Source organism: Phyllobates terribilis, unplaced genomic scaffold, assembly GCF_046119375.1.
Source record: "Phyllobates terribilis strain yellow unplaced genomic scaffold, ASM4611937v1 Scaffold_40__1_contigs__length_11209783, whole genome shotgun sequence".
Lineage (NCBI taxonomy): Eukaryota > Metazoa > Chordata > Amphibia > Anura > Dendrobatidae > Phyllobates > Phyllobates terribilis.
The window spans coordinates 3,139,317-3,164,912 of NW_027362800.1; the positions used below are offsets into that span (position 1 = coordinate 3,139,317).

Sequence of the window (25,596 nt, forward strand, 5' to 3'; positions counted from 1 at the left end):
TTCCGACTACGGTGCCACCCAAGGATTCTGAAAAGTCCATTTGTGGAGATGGCCACCTGGACTCCCGTTAAGAAGACATGCTGTCAACCTCTAGATCCCTCACATGCCTGCACTTTTCGGCTTGCTGCTGCTGCAATCCACGCGTTTTAGATCTGCATAACTCCACCTCTTTTAGCACAGTACCCTCAACCCCCGGCTGTTCCCACCCGCCTCAACACCGTTGGAAGGGAGGAGAACCAATTAAGGCGGGGGGGGGGGTGGAACGAGCAGCTGTCTACCCTTAGCAGGAGGGTTGGTGATTAGTTACCTCTCCTGCTGCTGCTGCTGCTGGCTGTCCAGCAGCAGACTGAAGGTGGCTGCTGCTGTGCGCAGGTATATAAAGGCTCAGAGCCTATTATGACACGCGCAGCCAGCGTTCCATTGCCACATTCCGTCTACTGCAGGCGGGATACCTGGATGGCTGAATGTCACTGAGAAGCTCACAGAGACCGCCATAAGCAACAGTTTAAAAGAATGCCACAGACTAATCAACCAAACTTTTTGGGTTGGTTTCTCTTTTATAGTCTGCAGGCATTAAATGAAAGAAGTCAGTGTTCCAGCAGAGGGAGACAACGTTTCAGAAAAGGCATTGTAGCAAACCAAAAAAGAAATTTTAAGCGCAGCAGAGTAACCAGCTCACATACCTGTTAGCTCAGGTGAGTTTAAAAGGCTGCTGTTGATAACAAGGGCATTTGCTAAATAGATGGTGTGTGTGCAACAATATACTGAAAGGTCAATTATATTGTGCAGCTTATCTCACCACCTGTAGTTATTTAGGTGAAAGCTCCAAAATGCTTGCCTAATATGTCTGTTTATCCAAAAGGAAGTATAGAGGGAGAGCTAGATAGATAGCATTGCATTACATTACATTACATGGCAATGCAATGCACAGTTGCTGAAGTTGAACCAAAATGAGCTTGTCATCTGGCTTCTGCAACTTTTAACATGAAAAATCCAATGAGGAGAAGAAAAGCAAAGCCAAAGAGTCCATCCCAAAATCCGACAAACAAGCAAAATGAACAAAAAGCATTGAATTCAATTCTTTCTGATTTTAGAAACTGCATTAAAGAAGGGGTGCACCGGTCCTGGAGATACTGCAATACCAGGTCAATGCGTGGAGTGGACAGAGCAAGCTCTTTTTCCATCTCCCTGTTCTAAAAATCCATTTAATATATGGTCCCCAGATAGGGGACGTATCAGATATTAAACTGATAAGAACAGATACTACACTTGATCTTAGCCAAAAGGCCGAGAAGCGATAACCAGAATTGGTTTCCGACTACGGTGCCACCCAAGGATTCTGAAAAGTCCATTTGTGGAGATGGCCACCTGGACTCCCGTTAAGAAGACATGCTGTCAACCTCTAGATCCCTCACATGCCTGCACTTTTCGGCTTGCTGCTGCTGCAATCCACGCGTTTTAGATCTGCATAACTCCACCTCTTTTAGCACAGTACCCTCAACCCCCGGCTGTTCCCACCCGCCTCAACACCGTTGGAAGGGAGGAGAACCAATTAAGGCGGCGGGGGGGTGGAACGAGCAGCTGTCTACCCTTAGCAGGAGGGTTGCTGATTAATTACCTCTCCTGCTGCTGCTGCTGCTGGCTGTCCAGCAGCAGACTGAAGGTGGCTGCTGCTGTGCGCAGGTATATAAAGGCTCAGAGCCTATTATGACACGCGCAGCCAGCGTTCCATTGCCACATTCCGTCTACTGCAGGCGGGATACCTGGATGGCTGAATGTCACTGAGAAGCTCACAGAGACCGCCATAAGCAACAGTTTAAAAGAATGCCACAGACTAATCAACCAAACTTTTTGGGTTGGTTTCTCTTTTATAGTCTGCAGGCATTAAATGAAAGAAGTCAGTGTTCCAGCAGAGGGAGAAAACGTTTCAGAAAAGGCATTGTAGCAAACCAAAAAAGAAATTTTAAGCGCAGCAGAGTAACCAGCTCACATACCTGTTAGCTCAGGTGAGTTTAAAAGGCTGCTGTTGATAACAAGGGCATTTGCTAAATAGATGGTGTGTGTGCAACAATATACTGAAAGGTCAATTATATTGTGCAGCTTATCTCACCACCTGTAGTTATTTAGGTGAAAGCTCCAAAATGCTTGCCTAATATGTCTGTTTATCCAAAAGGAAGTATAGAGGGAGAGCTAGATAGATTGCATTGCATTACATTACATTACATGGCAATGCAATGCACAGTTGCTGAAGTTGAACCAAAATGAGCTTGTCATCTGGCTTCTGCAACTTTTAACATGAAAAATCCAATGAGGAGAAGAAAAGCAAAGCCAAAGAGTCCATCCCAAAATCCGACAAACAAGCAAAATGAACAAAAAGCATTGAATTCAATTCTTTCTGATTTTAGAAACTGCATTAAAGAAGGGGTGCACCGGTCCTGGAGATACTGCAATACCAGGTCAATGCGTGGAGTGGACAGAGCAAGCTCTTTTTCCATCTCCCTGTTCTAAAAATCCATTTAATATATGGTCCCCAGATAGGGGACGTATCAGATATTAAACTGATAAGAACAGATACTACACTTGATCTTAGCCAAAAGGCCGAGAAGCGATAACCAGAATTGGTTTCCGACTACGGTGCCACCCAAGGATTCTGAAAAGTCCATTTGTGGAGATGGCCACCTGGACTCCCGTTAAGAAGACATGCTGTCAACCTCTAGATCCCTCACATGCCTGCACTTTTCGGCTTGCTGCTGCTGCAATCCACGCGTTTTAGATCTGCATAACTCCACCTCTTTTAGCACAGTACCCTCAACCCCCGGCTGTTCCCACCCGCCTCAACACCGTTGGAAGGGAGGAGAACCAATTAAGGCGGCGGGGGGGTGGAACGAGCAGCTGTCTACCCTTAGCAGGAGGGTTGCTGATTAATTACCTCTCCTGCTGCTGCTGCTGCTGGCTGTCCAGCAGCAGACTGAAGGTGGCTGCTGCTGTGCGCAGGTATATAAAGGCTCAGAGCCTATTATGACACGCGCAGCCAGCGTTCCATTGCCACATTCCGTCTACTGCAGGCGGGATACCTGGATGGCTGAATGTCACTGAGAAGCTCACAGAGACCGCCATAAGCAACAGTTTAAAAGAATGCCACAGACTAATCAACCAAACTTTTTGGGTTGGTTTCTCTTTTATAGTCTGCAGGCATTAAATGAAAGAAGTCAGTGTTCCAGCAGAGGGAGAAAACGTTTCAGAAAAGGCATTGTAGCAAACCAAAAAAGAAATTTTAAGCGCAGCAGAGTAACCAGCTCACATACCTGTTAGCTCAGGTGAGTTTAAAAGGCTGCTGTTGATAACAAGGGCATTTGCTAAATAGATGGTGTGTGTGCAACAATATACTGAAAGGTCAATTATATTGTGCAGCTTATCTCACCACCTGTAGTTATTTAGGTGAAAGCTCCAAAATGCTTGCCTAATATGTCTGTTTATCCAAAAGGAAGTATAGAGGGAGAGCTAGATAGATTGCATTGCATTACATTACATTACATGGCAATGCAATGCACAGTTGCTGAAGTTGAACCAAAATGAGCTTGTCATCTGGCTTCTGCAACTTTTAACATGAAAAATCCAATGAGGAGAAGAAAAGCAAAGCCAAAGAGTCCATCCCAAAATCCGACAAACAAGCAAAATGAACAAAAAGCATTGAATTCAATTCTTTCTGATTTTAGAAACTGCATTAAAGAAGGGGTGCACCGGTCCTGGAGATACTGCAATACCAGGTCAATGCGTGGAGTGGACAGAGCAAGCTCTTTTTCCATCTCCCTGTTCTAAAAATCCATTTAATATATGGTCCCCAGATAGGGGACGTATCAGATATTAAACTGATAAGAACAGATACTACACTTGATCTTAGCCAAAAGGCCGAGAAGCGATAACCAGAATTGGTTTCCGACTACGGTGCCACCCAAGGATTCTGAAAAGTCCATTTGTGGAGATGGCCACCTGGACTCCCGTTAAGAAGACATGCTGTCAACCTCTAGATCCCTCACATGCCTGCACTTTTCGGCTTGCTGCTGCTGCAATCCACGCGTTTTAGATCTGCATAACTCCACCTCTTTTAGCACAGTACCCTCAACCCCCGGCTGTTCCCACCCGCCTCAACACCGTTGGAAGGGAGGAGAACCAATTAAGGCGGGGGGGGGGGGTGGAACGAGCAGCTGTCTACCCTTAGCAGGAGGGTTGCTGATTAATTACCTCTCCTGCTGCTGCTGCTGCTGGCTGTCCAGCAGCAGACTGAAGGTGGCTGCTGCTGTGCGCAGGTATATAAAGGCTCAGAGCCTATTATGACACGCGCAGCCAGCGTTCCATTGCCACATTCCGTCTACTGCAGGCGGGATACCTGGATGGCTGAATGTCACTGAGAAGCTCACAGAGACCGCCATAAGCAACAGTTTAAAAGAATGCCACAGACTAATCAACCAAACTTTTTGGGTTGGTTTCTCTTTTATAGTCTGCAGGCATTAAATGAAAGAAGTCAGTGTTCCAGCAGAGGGAGACAACGTTTCAGAAAAGGCATTGTAGCAAACCAAAAAAGAAATTTTAAGCGCAGCAGAGTAACCAGCTCACATACCTGTTAGCTCAGGTGAGTTTAAAAGGCTGCTTTTTATAACAAAGGCATTTGCTAAATAGATGGTGTGTGTGCAACAATATACTGAAAGGTCAATTATATTGTGCAGCTTATCTCACCACCTGTAGTTATTTAGGTGAAAGCTCCAAAATGCTTGCCTAATATGTCTGTTTATCCAAAAGGAAGTATAGAGGGAGAGCTAGATAGATAGCATTGCATTACATTACATTACATGGCAATGCAATGCACAGTTGCTGAAGTTGAACCAAAATGAGCTTGTCATCTGGCTTCTGCAACTTTTAACATGAAAAATCCAATGAGGAGAAGAAAAGCAAAGCCAAAGAGTCCATCCCAAAATCCGACAAACAAGCAAAATGAACAAAAAGCATTGAATTCAATTCTTTCTGATTTTAGAAACTGCATTAAAGAAGGGGTGCACCGGTCCTGGAGATACTGCAATACCAGGTCAATGCGTGGAGTGGACAGAGCAAGCTCTTTTTCCATCTCCCTGTTCTAAAAATCCATTTAATATATGGTCCCCAGATAGGGGACGTATCAGATATTAAACTGATAAGAACAGATACTACACTTGATCTTAGCCAAAAGGCCGAGAAGCGATAACCAGAATTGGTTTCCGACTACGGTGCCACCCAAGGATTCTGAAAAGTCCATTTGTGGAGATGGCCACCTGGACTCCCGTTAAGAAGACATGCTGTCAACCTCTAGATCCCTCACATGCCTGCACTTTTCGGCTTGCTGCTGCTGCAATCCACGCGTTTTAGATCTGCATAACTCCACCTCTTTTAGCACAGTACCCTCAACCCCCGGCTGTTCCCACCCGCCTCAACACAGTTGGAAGGGAGGAGAACCAATTAAGGCGGGGGGGGGGGTGGAACGAGCAGCTGTCTACCCTTAGCAGGAGGGTTGCTGATTAATTACCTCTCCTGCTGCTGCTGCTGCTGGCTGTCCAGCAGCAGACTGAAGGTGGCTGCTGCTGTGCGCAGGTATATAAAGGCTCAGAGCCTATTATGACACGCGCAGCCAGCGTTCCATTGCCACATTCCGTCTACTGCAGGCGGGATACCTGGATGGCTGAATGTCACTGAGAAGCTCACAGAGACCGCCATAAGCAACAGTTTAAAAGAATGCCACAGACTAATCAACCAAACTTTTTGGGTTGGTTTCTCTTTTATAGTCTGCAGGCATTAAATGAAAGAAGTCAGTGTTCCAGCAGAGGGAGACAACGTTTCAGAAAAGGCATTGTAGCAAACCAAAAAAGAAATTTTAAGCGCAGCAGAGTAACCAGCTCACATACCTGTTAGCTCAGGTGAGTTTAAAAGGCTGCTGTTGATAACAAGGGCATTTGCTAAATAGATGGTGTGTGTGCAACAATATACTGAAAGGTCAATTATATTGTGCAGCTTATCTCACCACCTGTAGTTATTTAGGTGAAAGCTCCAAAATGCTTGCCTAATATGTCTGTTTATCCAAAAGGAAGTATAGAGGGAGAGCTAGATAGATAGCATTGCATTACATTACATTACATGGCAATGCAATGCACAGTTGCTGAAGTTGAACCAAAATGAGCTTGTCATCTGGCTTCTGCAACTTTTAACATGAAAAATCCAATGAGGAGAAGAAAAGCAAAGCCAAAGAGTCCATCCCAAAATCCGACAAACAAGCAAAATGAACAAAAAGCATTGAATTCAATTCTTTCTGATTTTAGAAACTGCATTAAAGAAGGGGTGCACCGGTCCTGGAGATACTGCAATACCAGGTCAATGCGTGGAGTGGACAGAGCAAGCTCTTTTTCCATCTCCCTGTTCTAAAAATCCATTTAATATATGGTCCCCAGATAGGGGACGTATCAGATATTAAACTGATAAGAACAGATACTACACTTGATCTTAGCCAAAAGGCCGAGAAGCGATAACCAGAATTGGTTTCCGACTACGGTGCCACCCAAGGATTCTGAAAAGTCCATTTGTGGAGATGGCCACCTGGACTCCCGTTAAGAAGACATGCTGTCAACCTCTAGATCCCTCACATGCCTGCACTTTTCGGCTTGCTGCTGCTGCAATCCACGCGTTTTAGATCTGCATAACTCCACCTCTTTTAGCACAGTACCCTCAACCCCCGGCTGTTCCCACCCGCCTCAACACCGTTGGAAGGGAGGAGAACCAATTAAGGCGGGGGGGGGGGTGGAACGAGCAGCTGTCTACCCTTAGCAGGAGGGTTGCTGATTAATTACCTCTCCTGCTGCTGCTGCTGCTGGCTGTCCAGCAGCAGACTGAAGGTGGCTGCTGCTGTGCGCAGGTATATAAAGGCTCAGAGCCTATTATGACACGCGCAGCCAGCGTTCCATTGCCACATTCCGTCTACTGCAGGCGGGATACCTGGATGGCTGAATGTCACTGAGAAGCTCACAGAGACCGCCATAAGCAACAGTTTAAAAGAATGCCACAGACTAATCAACCAAACTTTTTGGGTTGGTTTCTCTTTTATAGTCTGCAGGCATTAAATGAAAGAAGTCAGTGTTCCAGCAGAGGGAGACAACGTTTCAGAAAAGGCATTGTAGCAAACCAAAAAAGAAATTTTAAGCGCAGCAGAGTAACCAGCTCACATACCTGTTAGCTCAGGTGAGTTTAAAAGGCTGCTGTTGATAACAAGGGCATTTGCTAAATAGATGGTGTGTGTGCAACAATATACTGAAAGGTCAATTATATTGTGCAGCTTATCTCACCACCTGTAGTTATTTAGGTGAAAGCTCCAAAATGCTTGCCTAATATGTCTGTTTATCCAAAAGGAAGTATAGAGGGAGAGCTAGATAGATAGCATTGCATTACATTACATTACATGGCAATGCAATGCACAGTTGCTGAAGTTGAACCAAAATGAGCTTGTCATCTGGCTTCTGCAACTTTTAACATGAAAAATCCAATGAGGAGAAGAAAAGCAAAGCCAAAGAGTCCATCCCAAAATCCGACAAACAAGCAAAATGAACAAAAAGCATTGAATTCAATTCTTTCTGATTTTAGAAACTGCATTAAAGAAGGGGTGCACCGGTCCTGGAGATACTGCAATACCAGGTCAATGCGTGGAGTGGACAGAGCAAGCTCTTTTTCCATCTCCCTGTTCTAAAAATCCATTTAATATATGGTCCCCAGATAGGGGACGTATCAGATATTAAACTGATAAGAACAGATACTACACTTGATCTTAGCCAAAAGGCCGAGAAGCGATAACCAGAATTGGTTTCCGACTAAGGTGCCACCCAAGGATTCTGAAAAGTCCATTTGTGGAGATGGCCACCTGGACTCCCGTTAAGAAGACATGCTGTCAACCTCTAGATCCCTCACATGCCTGCACTTTTCGGCTTGCTGTTGCTGCAATCCACGCGTTTTAGATCTGCATAACTCCACCTCTTTTAGCACAGTACCCTCAACCCCCGGCTGTTCCCACCCGCCTCAACACCGTTGGAAGGGAGGAGAACCAATTAAGGCGGGGGGGGGGTGGAACGAGCAGCTGTCTACCCTTAGCAGGAGGGTTGCTGATTAATTACCTCTCCTGCTGCTGCTGCTGGCTGTCCAGCAGCAGACTGAAGGTGGCTGCTGCTGTGCGCAGGTATATAAAGGCTCAGAGCCTATTATGACACGCGCAGCCAGCGTTCCATTGCCACATTCCGTCTACTGCAGGCGGGATACCTGGATGGCTGAATGTCACTGAGAAGCTTACAGAGACCGCCATAAGCAACAGTTTAAAAGAATGCCACAGACTAATCAACCAAACTTTTTGGGTTGGTTTCTCTTTTATAGTCTGCAGGCATTAAATGAAAGAAGTCAGTGTTCCAGCAGAGGGAGACAACGTTTCAGAAAAGGCATTGTAGCAAACCAAAAAAGAAATTTTAAGCGCAGCAGAGTAACCAGCTCACATACCTGTTAGCTCAGGTGAGTTTAAAAGGCTGCTGTTGATAACAAGGGCATTTGCTAAATAGATGGTGTGTGTGCAACAATATACTGAAAGGTCAATTATATTGTGCAGCTTATCTCACCACCTGTAGTTATTTAGGTGAAAGCTCCAAAATGCTTGCCTAATATGTCTGTTTATCCAAAAGGAAGTATAGAGGGAGAGCTAGATAGATAGCATTGCATTACATTACATTACATGGCAATGCAATGCACAGTTGCTGAAGTTGAACCAAAATGAGCTTGTCATCTGGCTTCTGCAACTTTTAACATGAAAAATCCAATGAGGAGAAGAAAAGCAAAGCCAAAGAGTCCATCCCAAAATCCGACAAACAAGCAAAATGAACAAAAAGCATTGAATTCAATTCTTTCTGATTTTAGAAACTGCATTAAAGAAGGGGTGCACCGGTCCTGGAGATACTGCAATACCAGGTCAATGCGTGGAGTGGACAGAGCAAGCTCTTTTTCCATCTCCCTGTTCTAAAAATCCATTTAATATATGGTCCCCAGATAGGGGACGTATCAGATATTAAACTGATAAGAACAGATACTACACTTGATCTTAGCCAAAAGGCCGAGAAGCGATAACCAGAATTGGTTTCCGACTACGGTGCCACCCAAGGATTCTGAAAAGTCCATTTGTGGAGATGGCCACCTGGACTCCCGTTAAGAAGACATGCTGTCAACCTCTAGATCCCTCACATGAATGCACTTTTCGGCTTGCTGCTGCTGCAATCCACGCGTTTTAGATCTGCATAACTCCACCTCTTTTAGCACAGTACCCTCAACCCCCGGCTGTTCCCACCCGCCTCAACACCGTTGGAAGGGAGGAGAACCAATTAAGGCGGGGGGGGGGTGGAACGAGCAGCTGTCTACCCTTAGCAGGAGGGTTGCTGATTAATTACCTCTCCTGCTGCTGCTGCTGCTGGCTGTCCAGCAGCAGACTGAAGGTGGCTGCTGCTGTGCGCAGGTATATAAAGGCTCAGAGCCTATTATGACACGCGCAGCCAGCGTTCCATTGCCACATTCCGTCTACTGCAGGCGGGATACCTGGATGGCTGAATGTCACTGAGAAGCTCACAGAGACCGCCATAAGCAACAGTTTAAAAGAATGCCACAGACTAATCAACCAAACTTTTTGGGTTGGTTTCTCTTTTATAGTCTGCAGGCATTAAATGAAAGAAGTCAGTGTTCCAGCAGAGGGAGACAACGTTTCAGAAAAGGCATTGTAGCAAACCAAAAAAGAAATTTTAAGCGCAGCAGAGTAACCAGCTCACATACCTGTTAGCTCAGGTGAGTTTAAAAGGCTGCTGTTGATAACAAGGGCATTTGCTAAATAGATGGTGTGTGTGCAACAATATACTGAAAGGTCAATTATATTGTGCAGCTTATCTCACCACCTGTAGTTATTTAGGTGAAAGCTCCAAAATGCTTGCCTAATATGTCTGTTTATCCAAAAGGAAGTATAGAGGGAGAGCTAGATAGATAGCATTGCATTACATTACATTACATGGCAATGCAATGCACAGTTGCTGAAGTTGAACCAAAATGAGCTTGTCATCTGGCTTCTGCAACTTTTAACATGAAAAATCCAATGAGGAGAAGAAAAGCAAAGCCAAAGAGTCCATCCCAAAATCCGACAAACAAGCAAAATGAACAAAAAGCATTGAATTCAATTCTTTCTGATTTTAGAAACTGCATTAAAGAAGGGGTGCACCGGTCCTGGAGATACTGCAATACCAGGTCAATGCGTGGAGTGGACAGAGCAAGCTCTTTTTCCATCTCCCTGTTCTAAAAATCCATTTAATATATGGTCCCCAGATAGGGGACGTATCAGATATTAAACTGATAAGAACAGATACTACACTTGATCTTAGCCAAAAGGCCGAGAAGCGATAACCAGAATTGGTTTCCGACTACGGTGCCACCCAAGGATTCTGAAAAGTCCATTTGTGGAGATGGCCACCTGGACTCCTGTTAAGAAGACATGCTGTCAACCTCTAGATCCCTCACATGCCTGCACTTTTCGGCTTGCTGCTGCTGCAATCCACGCGTTTTAGATCTGCATAACTCCACCTCTTTTAGCACAGTACCCTCAACCCCCGGCTGTTCCCACCCGCCTCAACACCGTTGGAAGGGAGGAGAACCAATTAAGGCGGGGGGGGGGTGGAACGAGCAGCTGTCTACCCTTAGCAGGAGGGTTGCTGATTAATTACCTCTCCTGCTGCTGCTGGCTGTCCAGCAGCAGACTGAAGGTGGCTGCTGCTGTGCGCAGGTATATAAAGGCTCAGAGCCTATTATGACACGCGCAGCCAGCGTTCCATTGCCACATTCCGTCTACTGCAGGCGGGATACCTGGATGGCTGAATGTCACTGAGAAGCTCACAGAGACCGCCATAAGCAACAGTTTAAAAGAATGCCACAGACTAATCAACCAAACTTTTTGGGTTGGTTTCTCTTTTATAGTCTGCAGGCATTAAATGAAAGAAGTCAGTGTTCCAGCAGAGGGAGACAACGTTTCAGAAAAGGCATTGTAGCAAACCAAAAAAGAAATTTTAAGCGCAGCAGAGTAACCAGCTCACATACCTGTTAGCTCAGGTGAGTTTAAAAGGCTGCTGTTGATAACAAGGGCATTTGCTAAATAGATGGTGTGTGTGCAACAATATACTGAAAGGTCAATTATATTGTGCAGCTTATCTCACCACCTGTAGTTATTTAGGTGAAAGCTCCAAAATGCTTGCCTAATATGTCTGTTTATCCAAAAGGAAGTATAGAGGGAGAGCTAGATAGATAGCATTGCATTACATTACATTACATGGCAATGCAATGCACAGTTGCTGAAGTTGAACCAAAATGAGCTTGTCATCTGGCTTCTGCAACTTTTAACATGAAAAATCCAATGAGGAGAAGAAAAGCAAAGCCAAAGAGTCCATCCCAAAATCCGACAAACAAGCAAAATGAACAAAAAGCATTGAATTCAATTCTTTCTGATTTTAGAAACTGCATTAAAGAAGGGGTGCACCGGTCCTGGAGATACTGCAATACCAGGTCAATGCGTGGAGTGGACAGAGCAAGCTCTTTTTCCATCTCCCTGTTCTAAAAATCCATTTAATATATGGTCCCCAGATAGGGGACGTATCAGATATTAAACTGATAAGAACAGATACTACACTTGATCTTAGCCAAAAGGCCGAGAAGCGATAACCAGAATTGGTTTCCGACTACGGTGCCACCCAAGGATTCTGAAAAGTCCATTTGTGGAGATGGCCACCTGGACTCCCGTTAAGAAGACATGCTGTCAACCTCTAGATCCCTCACATGCCTGCACTTTTCGGCTTGCTGCTGCTGCAATCCACGCGTTTTAGATCTGCATAACTCCACCTCTTTTAGCACAGTACCCTCAACCCCCGGCTGTTCCCACCCGCCTCAACACCGTTGGAAGGGAGGAGAACCAATTAAGGCGGGGGGGGGTGGAACGAGCAGCTGTCTACACTTAGCAGGAGGGTTGCTGATTAATTACCTCTCCTGCTGCTGCTGCTGCTGCTGGCTGTCCAGCAGCAGACTGAAGGTGGCTGCTGCTGTGCGCAGGTATATAAAGGCTCAGAGCCTATTATGACACGCGCAGCCAGCGTTCCATTGCCACATTCCGTCTACTGCAGGCGGGATACCTGGATGGCTGAATGTCACTGAGAAGCTCACAGAGACCGCCATAAGCAACAGTTTAAAAGAATGCCACAGACTAATCAACCAAACTTTTTGGGTTGGTTTCTCTTTTATAGTCTGCAGGCATTAAATGAAAGAAGTCAGTGTTCCAGCAGAGGGAGACAACGTTTCAGAAAAGGCATTGTAGCAAACCAAAAAAGAAATTTTAAGCGCAGCAGAGTAACCAGCTCACATACCTGTTAGCTCAGGTGAGTTTAAAAGGCTGCTGTTGATAACAAGGGCATTTGCTAAATAGATGGTGTGTGTGCAACAATATACTGAAAGGTCAATTATATTGTGCAGCTTATCTCACCACCTGTAGTTATTTAGGTGAAAGCTCCAAAATGCTTGCCTAATATGTCTGTTTATCCAAAAGGAAGTATAGAGGGAGAGCTAGATAGATAGCATTGCATTACATTACATTACATGGCAATGCAATGCACAGTTGCTGAAGTTGAACCAAAATGAGCTTGTCATCTGGCTTCTGCAACTTCTAACATGAAAAATCCAATGAGGAGAAGAAAAGCAAAGCCAAAGAGTCCATCCCAAAATCCGACAAACAAGCAAAATGAACAAAAAGAATTGAATTCAATTCTTTCTGATTTTAGAAACTGCATTAAAGAAGGGGTGCACCGGTCCTGGAGATACTGCAATACCAGGTCAATGCGTGGAGTGGACAGAGCAAGCTCTTTTTCCATCTCCCTGTTCTAAAAATCCATTTAATATATGGTCCCCAGATAGGGGACGTATCAGATATTAAACTGATAAGAACAGATACTACACTTGATCTTAGCCAAAAGGCCGAGAAGCGATAACCAGAATTGGTTTCCGACTACGGTGCCACCCAAGGATTCTGAAAAGTCCATTTGTGGAGATGGCCACCTGGACTCCTGTTAAGAAGACATGCTGTCAACCTCTAGATCCCTCACATGCCTGCACTTTTCGGCTTGCTGCTGCTGCAATCCACGCGTTTTAGATCTGCATAACTCCACCTCTTTTAGCACAGTACCCTCAACCCCCGGCTGTTCCCACCCGCCTCAACACCGTTGGAAGGGAGGAGAACCAATTAAGGCGGGGGGGGGGGTGGAACGAGCAGCTGTCTACCCTTAGCAGGAGGGTTGCTGATTAATTACCTCTCCTGCTGCTGCTGCTGCTGGCTGTCCAGCAGCAGACTGAAGGTGGCTGCTGCTGTGCGCAGGTATATAAAGGCTCAGAGCCTATTATGACACGCGCAGCCAGCGTTCCATTGCCACATTCCGTCTACTGCAGGCGGGATACCTGGATGGCTGAATGTCACTGAGAAGCTCACAGAGACCGCCATAAGCAACAGTTTAAAAGAATGCCACAGACTAATCAACCAAACTTTTTGGGTTGGTTTCTCTTTTATAGTCTGCAGGCATTAAATGAAAGAAGTCAGTGTTCCAGCAGAGGGAGACAACGTTTCAGAAAAGGCATTGTAGCAAACCAAAAAAGAAATTTTAAGCGCAGCAGAGTAACCAGCTCACATACCTGTTAGCTCAGGTGAGTTTAAAAGGCTGCTGTTGATAACAAGGGCATTTGCTAAATAGATGGTGTGTGTGCAACAATATACTGAAAGGTCAATTATATTGTGCAGCTTATCTCACCACCTGTAGTTATTTAGGTGAAAGCTCCAAAATGCTTGCCTAATATGTCTGTTTATCCAAAAGGAAGTATAGAGGGAGAGCTAGATAGATAGCATTGCATTACATTACATTACATGGCAATGCAATGCACAGTTGCTGAAGTTGAACCAAAATGAGCTTGTCATCTGGCTTCTGCAACTTTTAACATGAAAAATCCAATGAGGAGAAGAAAAGCAAAGCCAAAGAGTCCATCCCAAAATCCGACAAACAAGCAAAATGAACAAAAAGCATTGAATTCAATTCTTTCTGATTTTAGAAACTGCATTAAAGAAGGGGTGCACCGGTCCTGGAGATACTGCAATACCAGGTCAATGCGTGGAGTGGACAGAGCAAGCTCTTTTTCCATCTCCCTGTTCTAAAAATCCATTTAATATATGGTCCCCAGATAGGGGACGTATCAGATATTAAACTGATAAGAACAGATACTACACTTGATCTTAGCCAAAAGGCCGAGAAGCGATAACCAGAATTGGTTTCCGACTACGGTGCCACCCAAGGATTCTGAAAAGTCCATTTGTGGAGATGGCCACCTGGACTCCCGTTAAGAAGACATGCTGTCAACCTCTAGATCCCTCACATGCCTGCACTTTTCGGCTTGCTGCTGCTGCAATCCACGCGTTTTAGATCTGCATAACTCCACCTCTTTTAGCACAGTACCCTCAACCCCCGGCTGTTCCCACCCGCCTCAACACCGTTGGAAGGGAGGAGAACCAATTAAGGCGGGGGGGGGGTGGAACGAGCAGCTGTCTACCCTTAGCAGGAGGGTTGCTGATTAATTACCTCTCCTGCTGCTGCTGCTGCTGCTGGCTGTCCAGCAGCAGACTGAAGGTGGCTGCTGCTGTGCGCAGGTATATAAAGGCTCAGAGCCTATTATGACACGCGCAGCCAGCGTTCCATTGCCACATTCCGTCTACTGCAGGCGGGATACCTGGATGGCTGAATGTCACTGAGAAGCTCACAGAGACCGCCATAAGCAACAGTTTAAAAGAATGCCACAGACTAATCAACCAAACTTTTTGGGTTGGTTTCTCTTTTATAGTCTGCAGGCATTAAATGAAAGAAGTCAGTGTTCCAGCAGAGGGAGACAACGTTTCAGAAAAGGCATTGTAGCAAACCAAAAAAGAAATTTTAAGCGCAGCAGAGTAACCAGCTCACATACCTGTTAGCTCAGGTGAGTTTAAAAGGCTGCTGTTGATAACAAGGGCATTTGCTAAATAGATGGTGTGTGTGCAACAATATACTGAAAGGTCAATTATATTGTGCAGCTTATCTCACCACCTGTAGTTATTTAGGTGAAAGCTCCAAAATGCTTGCCTAATATGTCTGTTTATCCAAAAGGAAGTATAGAGGGAGAGCTAGATAGATAGCATTGCATTACATTACATTACATGGCAATGCAATGCACAGTTGCTGAAGTTGAACCAAAATGAGCTTGTCATCTGGCTTCTGCAACTTTTAACATGAAAAATCCAATGAGGAGAAGAAAAGCAAAGCCAAAGAGTCCATCCCAAAATCCGACAAACAAGCAAAATGAACAAAAAGCATTGAATTCAATTCTTTCTGATTTTAGAAACTGCATTAAAGAAGGGGTGCACCGGTCCTGGAGATACTGCAATACCAGGTCAATGCGTGGAGTGGACAGAGCAAGCTCTTTTTCCATCTCCCTGTTCTAAAAATCCATTTAATATATGGTCCCCAGATAGGGGACGTATCAGATATTAAACTGATAAGAACAGATACTACACTTGATCTTAGCCAAAAGGCCGAGAAGCGATAACCAGAATTGGTTTCCGACTACGGTGCCAAACAAGGATTCTGAAAAGTCCATTTGTGGAGATGGCCACCTGGACTCCCGTTAAGAAGACATGCTGTCAACCTCTAGATCCCTCACATGCCTGCACTTTTCGGCTTGCTGCTGCTGCAATCCACGCGTTTTAGATCTGCATAACTCCACCTCTTTTAGCACAGTACCCTCAACCCCCGGCTGTTCCCACCCGCCTCAACACCGTTGGAAGGGAGGAGAACCAATTAAGGCGGGGGGGGGGTGGAACGAGCAGCTGTCTACCCTTAGCAGGAGGGTTGCTGATTAATTACCTCTCCTGCTGCTGCTGCTGCTGGCTGTCCAGCAGCAGACTGAAGGTGGCTGCTGCTGTGCGCAGGTATATAAAGGCTCAGAGCCTATTATGACACGCGCAGCCAGCGTTCCATTGCCACATTCCGTCTACTGCAGGCGGGATACCTGGATGGCTGAATGTCACTGAGAAGCTCACAGAGACCGCCATAAGCAACAGTTTAAAAGAATGCCACAGACTAATCAACCAAACTTTTTGGGTTGGTTTCTCTTTTATAGTCTGCAGGCATTAAATGAAAGAAGTCAGTGTTCCAGCAGAGGGAGACAACGTTTCAGAAAAGGCATTGTAGCAAACCAAAAAAGAAATTTTAAGCGCAGCAGAGTAACCAGCTCACATACCTGTTAGCTCAGGTGAGTTTAAAAGGCTGCTGTTGATAACAAGGGCATTTGCTAAATAGATGGTGTGTGTGCAACAATATACTGAAAGGTCAATTATATTGTGCAGCTTATCTCACCACCTGTAGTTATTTAGGTGAAAGCTCCAAAATGCTTGCCTAATATGTCTGTTTATCCAAAAGGAAGTATAGAGGGAGAGCTAGATAGATAGCATTGCATTACATTACATTACATGGCAATGCAATGCACAGTTGCTGAAGTTGAACCAAAATGAGCTTGTCATCTGGCTTCTGCAACTTTTAACATGAAAAATCCAATGAGGAGAAGAAAAGCAAAGCCAAAGAGTCCATCCCAAAATCCGACAAACAAGCAAAATGAACAAAAAGCATTGAATTCAATTCTTTCTGATTTTAGAAACTGCATTAAAGAAGGGGTGCACCGGTCCTGGAGATACTGCAATACCAGGTCAATGCGTGGAGTGGACAGAGCAAGCTCTTTTTCCATCTCCCTGTTCTAAAAATCCATTTAATATATGGTCCCCAGATAGGGGACGTATCAGATATTAAACTGATAAGAACAGATACTACACTTGATCTTAGCCAAAAGGCCGAGAAGCGATAACCAGAATTGGTTTCCGACTACGGTGCCACCCAAGGATTCTGAAAAGTCCATTTGTGGAGATGGCCACCTGGACTCCCGTTAAGAAGACATGCTGTCAACCTCTAGATCCCTCACATGCCTGCACTTTTCGGCTTGCTGCTGCTGCAATCCACGCGTTTTAGATCTGCATAACTCCACCTCTTTTAGCACAGTACCCTCAACCCCCGGCTGTTCCCACCCGCCTCAACACCGTTGGAAGGGAGGAGAACCAATTAAGGCGGGGGGGGGGGTGGAACGAGCAGCTGTCTACCCTTAGCAGGAGGGTTGCTGATTAATTACCTCTCCTGCTGCTGCTGCTGCTGCTGGCTGTCCAGCAGCAGACTGAAGGTGGCTGCTGCTGTGCGCAGGTATATAAAGGCTCAGAGCCTATTATGACACGCGCAGCCAGCGTTCCATTGCCACATTCCGTCTACTGCAGGCGGGATACCTGGATGGCTGAATGTCACTGAGAAGCTCACAGAGACCGCCATAAGCAACAGTTTAAAAGAATGCCACAGACTAATCAACCAAACTTTTTGGGTTGGTTTCTCTTTTATAGTCTGCAGGCATTAAATGAAAGAAGTCAGTGTTCCAGCAGAGGGAGACAACGTTTCAGAAAAGGCATTGTAGCAAACCAAAAAAGAAATTTTAAGCGCAGCAGAGTAACCAGCTCACATACCTGTTAGCTCAGGTGAGTTTAAAAGGCTGCTGTTGATAACAAGGGCATTTGCTAAATAGATGGTGTGTGTGCAACAATATACTGAAAGGTCAATTATATTGTGCAGCTTATCTCACCACCTGTAGTTATTTAGGTGAAAGCTCCAAAATGCTTGCCTAATATGTCTGTTTATCCAAAAGGAAGTATAGAGGGAGAGCTAGATAGATAGCATTGCATTACATTACATTACATGGCAATGCAATGCACAGTTGCTGAAGTTGAACCAAAATGAGCTTGTCATCTGGCTTCTGCAACTTTTAACATGAAAAATCCAATGAGGAGAAGAAAAGCAAAGCCAAAGAGTCCATCCCAAAATCCGACAAACAAGCAAAATGAACAAAAAGCATTGAATTCAATTCTTTCTGATTTTAGAAACTGCATTAAAGAAGGGGTGCACCGGTCCTGGAGATACTGCAATACCAGGTCAATGCGTGGAGTGGACAGAGCAAGCTCTTTTTCCATCTCCCTGTTCTAAAAATCCATTTAATATATGGTCCCCAGATAGGGGACGTATCAGATATTAAACTGATAAGAACAGATACTACACTTGATCTTAGCCAAAAGGCCGAGAAGCGATAACCAGAATTGGTTTCCGACTACGGTGCCACCCAAGGATTCTGAAAAGTCCATTTGTGGAGATGGCCACCTGGACTCCCGTTAAGAAGACATGCTGTCAACCTCTAGATCCCTCACATGCCTGCACTTTTCGGCTTGCTGCTGCTGCAATCCACGCGTTTTAGATCTGCATAACTCCACCTCTTTTAGCACAGTACCCTCAACCCCCGGCTGTTCCCACCCGCCTCAACACCGTTGGAAGGGAGGAGAACCAATTAAGGCGGGGGGGGGGGGTGGAACGAGCAGCTGTCTACCCTTAGCAGGAGGGTTGCTGATTAATTACCTCTCCTGCTGCTGCTGCTGCTGGCTGTCCAGCAGCAGACTGAAGGTGGCTGCTGCTGTGCGCAGGTATATAAAGGCTCAGAGCCTATTATGACACGCGCAGCCAGCGTTCCATTGCCACATTCCGTCTACTGCAGGCGGGATACCTGGATGGCTGAATGTCACTGAGAAGCTCACAGAGACCGCCATAAGCAACAGTTTAAAAGAATGCCACAGACTAATCAACCAAACTTTTTGGGTTGGTTTCTCTTTTATAGTCTGCAGGCATTAAATGAAAGAAGTCAGTGTTCCAGCAGAGGGAGACAACGTTTCAGAAAAGGCATTGTAGCAAACCAAAAAAGAAATTTTAAGCGCAGCAGAGTAACCAGCTCACATACCTGTTAGCTCAGGTGAGTTTAAAAGGCTGCTGTTGATAACAAGGGCATTTGCTAAATAGATGGTGTGTGTGCAACAATATACTGAAAGGTCAATTATATTGTGCAGCTTATCTCACCACCTGTAGTTATTTAGGTGAAAGCTCCAAAATGCTTGCCTAATATGTCTGTTTATCCAAAAGGAAGTATAGAGGGAGAGCTAGATAGATAGCATTGCATTACATTACATTACATGGCAATGCAATGCACAGTTGCTGAAGTTGAACCAAAATGAGCTTGTCATCTGGCTTCTGCAACTTTTAACATGAAAAATCCAATGAGGAGAAGAAAAGCAAAGCCAAAGAGTCCATCCCAAAATCCGACAAACAAGCAAAATGAACAAAAAGCATTGAATTCAATTCTTTCTGATTTTAGAAACTGCATTAAAGAAGGGGTGCACCGGTCCTGGAGATACTGCAATACCAGGTCAATGCGTGGAGTGGACAGAGCAAGCTCTTTTTCCATCTCCCTGTTCTAAAAATCCATTTAATATATGGTCCCCAGATAGGGGACGTATCAGATATTAAACTGATAAGAACAGATACTACACTTGATCTTAGCCAAAAGGCCGAGAAGCGATAACCAGAATTGGTTTCCGACTACGGTGCCACCCAAGGATTCTGAAAAGTCCATTTGTGGAGATGGCCACCTGGACTCCCGTTAAGAAGACATGCTGTCAACCTCTAGATCCCTCACATGCCTGCACTTTTCGGCTTGCTGCTGCTGCAATCCACGCGTTTTAGATCTGCATAACTCCACCTCTTTTGGCACAGTACCCTCAACCCCCGGCTGTTCCCACCCGCCTCAACACCGTTGGAAGGGAGGAGAACCAATTAAGGCGGGGGGGGGGTGGAACGAGCAGCTGTCTACCCTTAGCAGGAGGGTTGCTGATTAATTACCTCTCCTGCTGCTGCTGCTGCTGGCTGTCCAGCAGCAGACTGAAGGTGGCTGCTGCTGTGCGCAGGTATATAAAGGCTCAGAGCCTATTATGACACGCGCAGCCAGCGTTCCATTGCCACATTCCGTCTACTGCAGGCGGGATACCTGGATGGCTGAATGTCACTGAGAAGCTCACAGAGACCGCCATAAGCAACAGTTTAAAAGAATGCCACAGACTAATCAACCAAACTTTTTGGGTTGGTTTCTCTTTTATAGTCTGCAGGCATTAAATGAAAGAAGTCAGTGTTCCAGCAGAGGGAGACAACGTTTCAGAAAAGGCATTGTAGCAAACCAAAAAAGAAATTTTAAGCGCAGCAGAGTAACCAGCTCACATACCTGTTAGCTCAGGTGAGTTTAAAAGGCTGCTGTTGATAACAAGGGCATTTGCTAAATAGATGGTGTGTGTGCAACAATATACTGAAAGGTCAATTATATTGTGCAGCTTATCTCACCACCTGTAGTTATTTAGGTGAAAGCTCCAAAATGCTTGCCTAATATGTCTGTTTATCCAAAAGGAAGTATAGAGGGAGAGCTAGATAGATAGCATTGCATTACATTACATTACATGGCAATGCAATGCACAGTTGCTGAAGTTGAACCAAAATGAGCTTGTCATCTGGCTTCTGCAACTTTTAACATGAAAAATTCAATGAGGAGAAGAAAAGCAAAGCCAAAGAGTCCATCCCAAAATCCGACAAACAAGCAAAATGAACAAAAAGCATTGAATTCAATTCTTTCTGATTTTAGAAACTGCATTAAAGAAGGGGTGCACCGGTCCTGGAGATACTGCAAAACCAGGTCAATGCGTGGAGTGGACAGAGCAAGCTCTTTTTCCATCTCCCTGTTCTAAAAATCCATTTAATATATGGTCCCCAGATAGGGGACGTATCAGATATTAAACTGATAAGAACAGATACTACACTTGATCTTAGCCAAAAGGCCGAGAAGCGATAACCAGAATTGGTTTCCGACTACGGTGCCACCCAAGGATTCTGAAAAGTCCATTTGTGGAGATGGCCACCTGGACTCCCGTTAAGAAGACATGCTGTCAACCTCTAGATCCCTCACATGCCTGCACTTTTCGGCTTGCTGCTGCTGCAATCCACGCGTTTTAGATCTGCATAACTCCACCTCTTTTAGCACAGTACCCTCAACCCCCGGCTGTTCCCACCCGCCTCAACACCGTTGGAAGGGAGGAGAACCAATTAAGGCGGGGGGGGGGTGGAACGAGCAGCTGTCTACCCTTAGCAGGAGGGTTGCTGATTAATTACCTCTCCTGCTGCTGCTGGCTGTCCAGCAGCAGACTGAAGGTGGCTGCTGCTGTGCGCAGGTATATAAAGGCTCAGAGCCTATTATGACACGCGCAGCCAGCGTTCCATTGCCACATTCCGTCTACTGCAGGCGGGATACCTGGATGGCTGAATGTCACTGAGAAGCTCACAGAGACCGCCATAAGCAACAGTTTAAAAGAATGCCACAGACTAATCAACCAAACTTTTTGGGTTGGTTTCTCTTTTATAGTCTGCAGGCATTAAATGAAAGAAGTCAGTGTTCCAGCAGAGGGAGACAACGTTTCAGAAAAGGCATTGTAGCAAACCAAAAAAGAAATTTTAAGCGCAGCAGAGTAACCAGCTCACATACCTGTTAGCTCAGGTGAGTTTAAAAGGCTGCTGTTGATAACAAGGGCATTTGCTAAATAGATGGTGTGTGTGCAACAATATACTGAAAGGTCAATTATATTGTGCAGCTTATCTCACCACCTGTAGTTATTTAGGTGAAAGCTCCAAAATGCTTGCCTAATATGTCTGTTTATCCAAAAGGAAGTATAGAGGGAGAGCTAGATAGATAGCATTGCATTACATTACATTACATGGCAATGCAATGCACAGTTGCTGAAGTTGAACCAAAATGAGCTTGTCATCTGGCTTCTGCAACTTTTAACATGAAAAATTCAATGAGGAGAAGAAAAGCAAAGCCAAAGAGTCCATCCCAAAATCCGACAAACAAGCAAAATGAACAAAAAGCATTGAATTCAATTCTTTCTGATTTTAGAAACTGCATTAAAGAAGGGGTGCACCGGTCCTGGAGATACTGCAATACCAGGTCAATGCGTGGAGTGGACAGAGCAAGCTCTTTTTCCATTTCCCTGTTCTAAAAATCCATTTAATATATGGTCCCCAGATAGGGGACGTATCAGATATTAAACTGATAAGAACAGATTTTTTTTTAATTTGGCTATCCCCCACATGGGGATAAAAACCGTTTATTTAAAATTTAACAAATTACAGAAATAAAACCATTACATCCACATTACACTTTCGGGACTTCAAAGAAAAATAAAATTCCATCACAGCAAATATTACAAGACTTCAAATATTCCATAGGTTAAAAAGCCATTTGCCTGCCAACGTTACATTCTTTTTCCTGTCCAATAAATAGTATATGTACATTTCACTTTTACAAAAGGCTAAAACATCATCTACTGGTAACATTTCATGTTTAAAAACAGCAATATTTCTAGCATTCCAGAGCGCTATCTTGGCACAATTCACTGTCTTCCACGCCATTATTTTTTGGTCCATTGTTGGGCATTCCAGAAGACCATATAACACTGATGCAAAATTAAAGTCCTTGAGGTCCACCATTTTCTCCAGCAGGGGGATTAATCTTCTCCAGAACTCTTTAGCAAAAGCACAAGTCCATAAAAGATGCTTCACTGTCTCTTCTTCTTGACAACCTTCTCTTGGGCAGATGACAGACCTCACAAAACCTCTTCTGTACTGGAATGCCCGGCAAGGAAGACAGTGGTGTGCGCAGCTCCAAGACATGTCTTTCTGTACATTAAAAAGATAAGGGGCGTTAATCATTTTCCATATGTGTACAGTTTTGTCATCATCATAACGTTCAATATCACACAACGTCACATCAGTACTAATTTGTTTGAGTAGTGTCTTGCTGTTACATAGATCCCCTGTCTGTTTCTTATTCAAATTAAAATCAAGGATAATTTTCTTTAAAATCTCATAATGTGCAGGTAGGTTAAAAGCATAAGGAGAGGATAAAACCGTTTCAAACCAACCAAACCTTCTCATGAGAAAACCAGTGTTAAAACGCATAAAATAGGAAAGGTAATTATCTTTAAAAAGGGTTTTAAAACAGAAACAGAAAAAATGTATTAAAAGAAACTTATCTAAAACAGGGAAATCTTTCCCACCTTTAACCTTTGGCTTTGTCACAATTTCTCTTTTGAGTTTCTCCATTTTTGAGCCCCAAAAAAAGGTAAAACATACTTTTGTAATTCGTTTCAACAAATTTGTAGGAGGGGGGAACACCAAACTAAGATATAACAGGATAGGTAATATCACCATTTTTACAATCAGAACTTTACCTTCCATTGACAGCTTTCTCATATTCCACATGCAGATTTTCTGATTAATTTTCTGTGCTGCCGCATCCCAGCTATTAAAACCATTATTAGATTCATTAAAAAAAACACCTAAAATAGTGATGGAATCTGTAACTGCAATTGGTACATCATGTAAACGCATCTGACGCGCCCCCTGGGACATATTCCTTTTTGAGGGGAATACCCGGCACCGGATCAGATGGGGGGTTGTAGTCTCCGAGCGGCTGTGACCCGGCCCGTGCCCAGGGCGTCAAGCTCAGTGTTATGTGGCAGTCCTTACTGATGTTACTAAAGTTCTTTTGTGTCGACTACGCCACCCGTTGTGATGCGGTCACTGTAGCCGCCGCTGCAGCAGGGTCCGCTGAGGCTGATGGTGGATGCGCAGCTTGGTGGGATAACCCCCAACGGGAGGGGTATAGCCTCAGAGGGGACAGGTGCAGAGGATGGGGGTTGTGGTGATGTAATGCAGACGGCAGTGAAGACAGAGTCGGGTTGTGCAGTTAAGGGTGTTTACTTACTGCAGATGTTGTACTGGTCACTCCAGCTGCTAGTGACCACCCGAGCCGTGCTGCGTCCACCAGGTCCTGGATCCAGCCAACCCCCAAACAAGTCCGGAGCGTGGCCCTGAGCTCTCCCTCTGTCCTTTCTTCAGCCGTCCCCACCAGTGATCCACCTAGGTCCAGCTCCCTCGGGCCTTCTGTTGGGACACCCTTGGCCCTGGGTTCCCTGACCCTTCATGTGGTGTGCCTTCGGGGTGGATGTGATGGGTGACCGTGGCAGACGCTGCCCACGGTCTCCGGTCTCTGGCTAGGGTGTGTTTTCTGCCCCCACCAGCTTGGGTTCCGGTACCCTGTGCCGACTCCTCACCCGGTGCTTTAATTTGGGTTCTTGGGTCCTCTCTGTTTTCCCCTCTGGGTACTCCTTCTCTGCTCCCCTCTCACTCAGGGTCTCTCTCTTGCTGCAGGCTGACTTCCTCTCTGCTTGCTGTCTGCTCCTCTGCAGCTGTCTTGCTGTCTCCAAATGACTTGTTCTCTGCATCTGACTCTCTGCATCTGACCCTGATTCTAGTTGGTGCCCACCTTATATATCCCTCTATGTGTGAGCTCAGGTGACCAGCACCCAATGAGCTCCTATCTTTACCCAGGCTGCTCCCCCTATCTGCCCCTACACTACATGGGATGTACCACCCCCCTCCCACTCCAGCCAGGAACAGACTCGGTCGTACCTGCACATTTCTAAGTGGGAGTACCGTCGGCCTGTTCCTCGGAAATGGGATGTATGTAGTGCATGCAGCCTACCGAGCTCAGTTCCACACTCCATCCTTACCCGGGAGTGGAATATCACACCTCTGGGTTGAGGTGCAATACCCCTGTAGCAGCCGAATCCTCAGGGTGCTACATTCCCCCCTGGTAAATCACAGCACGTCCTCGGGCTGTAAGACATAAAACACCAAAAACATACATTTTTTTTTTTTTCATAAACATATAAAACATATAAAACATTATATATATAAAATTTTTCATATAAACATTCTCGTCGTCTCTTGTTTCAGGTTCCTCCTCCGGACACTGTGCAACGTGTGTCCGGGAAAAGTGCGACAGTCTCTTAGAAAAACTGGTCTTTCCTATAAAACCGGTAGGGGGCGCTTTAGGAAGCGCAACTATATACAGGGGAAGTTGGCCGCTCTCAGTCCTCGGCCAGGTAAAAGGAAGGGAATGGCTGCTCACAGTCCTCAGCCTGGTATGGATACGGGATCAAGGGTTAAACGGGTAAACTGTTCACTGGTCCCAACGGGGACTATTTTTGCAGCAACGGTTCACTGTGCCCCGACAGGCAACTATATACAGTCTCTACTCCCGTCCTCAATGACGGCTCCCTCCTGCTTTTTCTTGGTGATACGGTGTTGCTTCAGACCCATCCGGGTCCTCTGGCTCCTCCTCCCCGTACCGCAACTCCTCCTCCGTCAAACGGTGTACGTGGAGGGCGTAAGGTCCTTTGGCACACTTGTGCCGGGTGAAAGTGACTTCGTCTCCGACATAGAGGTCACGGCCTTTGTGACCTTCCGGCAGGTGGGACTCGACGTCTCTGCGGGTCACAAAAACGTTACCGCGGTTGTTACAGTCCCGAATAAAGCCCCACCCATGCTGCGGGTTGAACTTTATCACCGTCCC

General features: G+C 45.3%; 17 non-coding genes across 17 annotated transcripts; all 17 read right to left on the reverse strand.

Moving 5' to 3' along the window:
* Positions 1-1,108: 1,108 nt before the first annotated feature.
* On the reverse strand, positions 1,109-1,299 carry LOC141186633 (U2 spliceosomal RNA). Its single transcript, XR_012260893.1, has one exon. It is a non-coding gene; the product is annotated as a U2 spliceosomal RNA (small nuclear RNA).
* Positions 1,300-2,419: 1,120 nt separating this feature from the next.
* LOC141186634 (U2 spliceosomal RNA) lies at positions 2,420-2,610 on the reverse strand. The gene has a single exon (XR_012260894.1). It is a non-coding gene; the product is annotated as a U2 spliceosomal RNA (small nuclear RNA).
* Positions 2,611-3,730: 1,120 nt separating this feature from the next.
* Positions 3,731-3,921, reverse strand: LOC141186635 (U2 spliceosomal RNA). Its single transcript, XR_012260895.1, has one exon. It is a non-coding gene; the product is annotated as a U2 spliceosomal RNA (small nuclear RNA).
* Positions 3,922-5,043: 1,122 nt separating this feature from the next.
* On the reverse strand, positions 5,044-5,234 carry LOC141186637 (U2 spliceosomal RNA). The gene has a single exon (XR_012260896.1). It is a non-coding gene; the product is annotated as a U2 spliceosomal RNA (small nuclear RNA).
* Positions 5,235-6,355: 1,121 nt separating this feature from the next.
* Positions 6,356-6,546, reverse strand: LOC141186638 (U2 spliceosomal RNA). The gene has a single exon (XR_012260897.1). It is a non-coding gene; the product is annotated as a U2 spliceosomal RNA (small nuclear RNA).
* Positions 6,547-7,667: 1,121 nt separating this feature from the next.
* LOC141186639 (U2 spliceosomal RNA) lies at positions 7,668-7,858 on the reverse strand. Its single transcript, XR_012260898.1, has one exon. It is a non-coding gene; the product is annotated as a U2 spliceosomal RNA (small nuclear RNA).
* Positions 7,859-8,975: 1,117 nt separating this feature from the next.
* Positions 8,976-9,166, reverse strand: LOC141186640 (U2 spliceosomal RNA). The gene has a single exon (XR_012260899.1). It is a non-coding gene; the product is annotated as a U2 spliceosomal RNA (small nuclear RNA).
* A 1,120-nt stretch (positions 9,167-10,286) lies between these two features.
* LOC141186642 (U2 spliceosomal RNA) lies at positions 10,287-10,477 on the reverse strand. The gene has a single exon (XR_012260901.1). It is a non-coding gene; the product is annotated as a U2 spliceosomal RNA (small nuclear RNA).
* A 1,114-nt stretch (positions 10,478-11,591) lies between these two features.
* LOC141186643 (U2 spliceosomal RNA) lies at positions 11,592-11,782 on the reverse strand. The gene has a single exon (XR_012260902.1). It is a non-coding gene; the product is annotated as a U2 spliceosomal RNA (small nuclear RNA).
* Positions 11,783-12,904: 1,122 nt separating this feature from the next.
* Positions 12,905-13,095, reverse strand: LOC141186644 (U2 spliceosomal RNA). Its single transcript, XR_012260903.1, has one exon. It is a non-coding gene; the product is annotated as a U2 spliceosomal RNA (small nuclear RNA).
* Positions 13,096-14,216: 1,121 nt separating this feature from the next.
* On the reverse strand, positions 14,217-14,407 carry LOC141186645 (U2 spliceosomal RNA). The gene has a single exon (XR_012260904.1). It is a non-coding gene; the product is annotated as a U2 spliceosomal RNA (small nuclear RNA).
* A 1,123-nt stretch (positions 14,408-15,530) lies between these two features.
* On the reverse strand, positions 15,531-15,721 carry LOC141186646 (U2 spliceosomal RNA). The gene has a single exon (XR_012260905.1). It is a non-coding gene; the product is annotated as a U2 spliceosomal RNA (small nuclear RNA).
* Positions 15,722-16,841: 1,120 nt separating this feature from the next.
* LOC141186649 (U2 spliceosomal RNA) lies at positions 16,842-17,032 on the reverse strand. The gene has a single exon (XR_012260907.1). It is a non-coding gene; the product is annotated as a U2 spliceosomal RNA (small nuclear RNA).
* A 1,124-nt stretch (positions 17,033-18,156) lies between these two features.
* Positions 18,157-18,347, reverse strand: LOC141186650 (U2 spliceosomal RNA). Its single transcript, XR_012260908.1, has one exon. It is a non-coding gene; the product is annotated as a U2 spliceosomal RNA (small nuclear RNA).
* A 1,122-nt stretch (positions 18,348-19,469) lies between these two features.
* Positions 19,470-19,660, reverse strand: LOC141186651 (U2 spliceosomal RNA). Its single transcript, XR_012260909.1, has one exon. It is a non-coding gene; the product is annotated as a U2 spliceosomal RNA (small nuclear RNA).
* A 1,120-nt stretch (positions 19,661-20,780) lies between these two features.
* LOC141191389 (U2 spliceosomal RNA) lies at positions 20,781-20,971 on the reverse strand. The gene has a single exon (XR_012265386.1). It is a non-coding gene; the product is annotated as a U2 spliceosomal RNA (small nuclear RNA).
* Positions 20,972-22,085: 1,114 nt separating this feature from the next.
* On the reverse strand, positions 22,086-22,282 carry LOC141185915 (U2 spliceosomal RNA). The gene has a single exon (XR_012260505.1). It is a non-coding gene; the product is annotated as a U2 spliceosomal RNA (small nuclear RNA).
* Between the last annotated feature and the right edge of the window lie 3,314 nt (positions 22,283-25,596).